The sequence below is a fragment of the Oreochromis aureus genome, linkage group 23 (genome assembly GCF_013358895.1).
Source record: "Oreochromis aureus strain Israel breed Guangdong linkage group 23, ZZ_aureus, whole genome shotgun sequence".
Taxonomy (NCBI): Eukaryota; Metazoa; Chordata; class Actinopteri; order Cichliformes; family Cichlidae; genus Oreochromis; species Oreochromis aureus.
Window position 1 is genome coordinate 7,548,904 of NC_052963.1, and position 2,924 is coordinate 7,551,827.

A 2,924-nucleotide genomic window follows, 5' to 3' on the forward strand; every position below is an offset into this window, starting at 1 on the left:
ATCTGGAGCACAGATTCTTATTATTCAGCACAATAATATAGAGAAAAGTTGGCAATAGTGGGAAGGAAAAACTCCCTTTTAACAGGAAGAAGAACACTTCAGCAGTACCAGGGAGGGGGAACCATCTGCTGTGACCGGTAAAAATCTGTTTGTATCCCACTACTGCATATAACTAACTTTTGTTAGTTATATGCAGTAGTGGCCATGACATTGGCTCTGCTGCAGGTTGCTTCCTGATAAAAAGGAGTTCTTCATCCTCACTGTTGTTAAATTTCTGCTCATCAGATTGTTGGGTTTTCTCTTTCATATTGTAGGGTCTTATTGTAGCTTACAGTATAAAGCTACTTAAGATAACTATTTTTGTGATGTGGAGTCATATAATTAAGCCATTTACTATTGGAAGGTCTCTGAAAACTTGTTACTTGTCCTTATATAATGATGCCTTGCTGGAGCAACTGTTTTTTATTTTTGTACACTGGCAGTATTCATCATTTATACATTGGGTACTCTATTTCCTGAGTCACTCATCTGTCTTTTCACATAAAGCACTTTCTTCATTTTCTTTCTGTTCTTGCCTTCCAGTTAGTGTCATTTAGTTTTGTCAATTTAATACAAAACACCAATGTACTGTATATACATATATCCTTGGGACACGTCCACCCACATCTGAGGATGAAAGCAACCGAGACACGACTGTGTCACCAGCCAATTTTCACGAACACAGCAACACAAACAAAATCTGAGAATATTCATAGCCCCGCCGTCCTCGTGCGCTCGTTTCCACTTCTCAGATCCGCAGCAGCTTAGGGATATGACTTGTCATTCCTGGCAAGATTTCACCACAGGTTGTGATTCTAACATCACTGATCACACAGACACACCCGCTTGTTCCAGTCACCTAGGACTGACAAAATAAATGGCAACATGGCAGCACAGCTCCCCGGGAAATGACATGCAACTAACAAGATTTCACCTCAAAGTCTGCGTTCTGGAGTTATAACATTTTGACCTGACAACTGTGATTACTTGCTGGAAGAGCTGTAGAAAGGAATACAGACAGCTTTGTCATGTATGCACAGCTGTGCGTTTGTAAAGTGAGAAGTTAGTTCTTGTATAGGCTATATTGATTTAATTAAAATTCCTTTAAGGGGCAGATAAGTTCGCATGCTAGGCTAGTGGGGTTCTCACGCCGATACATATGTTGGATTAGACGCTTTAACATTCACATAGAAGCAAGGGCAGAAACAGTGGAAAGAGAAGAAAAGGCTGAATACCCATCTGATTGGGTTATAAATACTCTCAATGGGGCCTCTGCCTCGTAAAGATTATCAGTAGCACACAGAGCACAGAGGCAAACAGTGCATGTTTGTAGCATTGGAGGGGGCGGTGAGTGCATGTGGATGTGTGTGCGTGTGTGACAGAGATACAGAGAGACAGAGACAGAGAGAGAGAGACAGAAAAGCAGAGCGTGCATTCAGAAAATTCCATCCGGAGTGTCTTCTGCTTGCAGGGATGAAGCTTGAATATTTTATTTGACTTGAGCAAGCTCAAAAGGAGACACGGAAAGAAAAAAAAAGAAAAAAAGAGGCTCCAGCTTCTAAAAGAGTCGGTGTGTCTTAAAGGTTCTCCACTTCACATGATTGCACCCTTCACACGTCTCATATATGGGGTTTTTGTGGCATCAGTCCAATTATGCAATCATGTGCCTGGAATGAAGGCTTTTAAAGGGCACTCCAATCAATATGGTGGGACATTTCAACCCAAATTCCAATGCGGGAGTTGTGTGTCTCTAAGATCGCTTACAGAAAAGTTGGCTTACACAAATATACACAGTACAGTGCAGCATACAAACCACTGCATTGGACACATCCATAACATTCTGGCTGTTTCCTGTTGATGTAGATGTTTCTAGTGCATGAAACTGTTATCTTTGACTAGGTTGCTGGCAGGGTAAGAAGTAGCGTCTGGGTTATGTTAACATCCAGCCTTTTATATAGAATTTTCTTCTTTTAACTTCTCGTTTCTGGAGATGTGCCTGTTGACCATGTGGGGAAAACAACAAACCCAAAAGAGGCATCCACACGGAAGAAGGTTAAAGCAACACTTTTCAATCAGTTGTTTCAGTAATCAGTAGTTCTTGGAGGATGAAAGAAGAAGAAATTCAAAATAGAAACTATAATAATTTATAAAATGTTTTTGGTCCACAAGGGATTTTCTTTGTCAGTAATTTGCAATAATTAGTTCTGCAAACAACCAATTGGAAAAATTTGCTGCAGTATTTAGCATTTGATCTGTAGCTGAGCTAAAAAAAAAAAAAAAAGCCAGTCACTTTGAAGAAATTGTTAGACACTATTCTTAAATTTTGTCAGACAATTCCACCTTAATGCAGGCTGATAAATCCTGATATTTCAGCCTACAAACTTTAAACGATTAATAAGCTTCCATTTGCCACCATACTCAACAAGTGCTCTAAGGGGAAAAGGGGGGTAGAAGAAGGTCAGCTGTCCGATCATGGGTGTAATGACCATGCACATGTCCAAAGGTATGGATTTAGTCCTCTGTAGCTGGTAACATGAATGAAAGTCTGTGTCTGGTATGTACCCTTCCGCTGGTCCACTTTCTTATTTGTTGGTTTTGCCCCTAAGCATTATTTTCAAGTGTGTCCCACTGAGAAAGTGATATAAGTTCAGAATGCGTGCTTTGCCCCATATACACCTCATCTTTGGCTGGCTGAGGTTTTCCACTGGGTGCTGGGTAATGTATTCAGGCCCCCTAACAGCCCTGAAAATGATAAAGTGTAAAGGTATTGCTGTGGTTCTCTAGGGGCGTTAACTTGTGAGTTCCACAATATCAAGTCTCTCTATGTCGAATCCAAAACTGTGGCCATATTTTAAAGCATCAAAAGATCTTTTTTCTATCAAAAT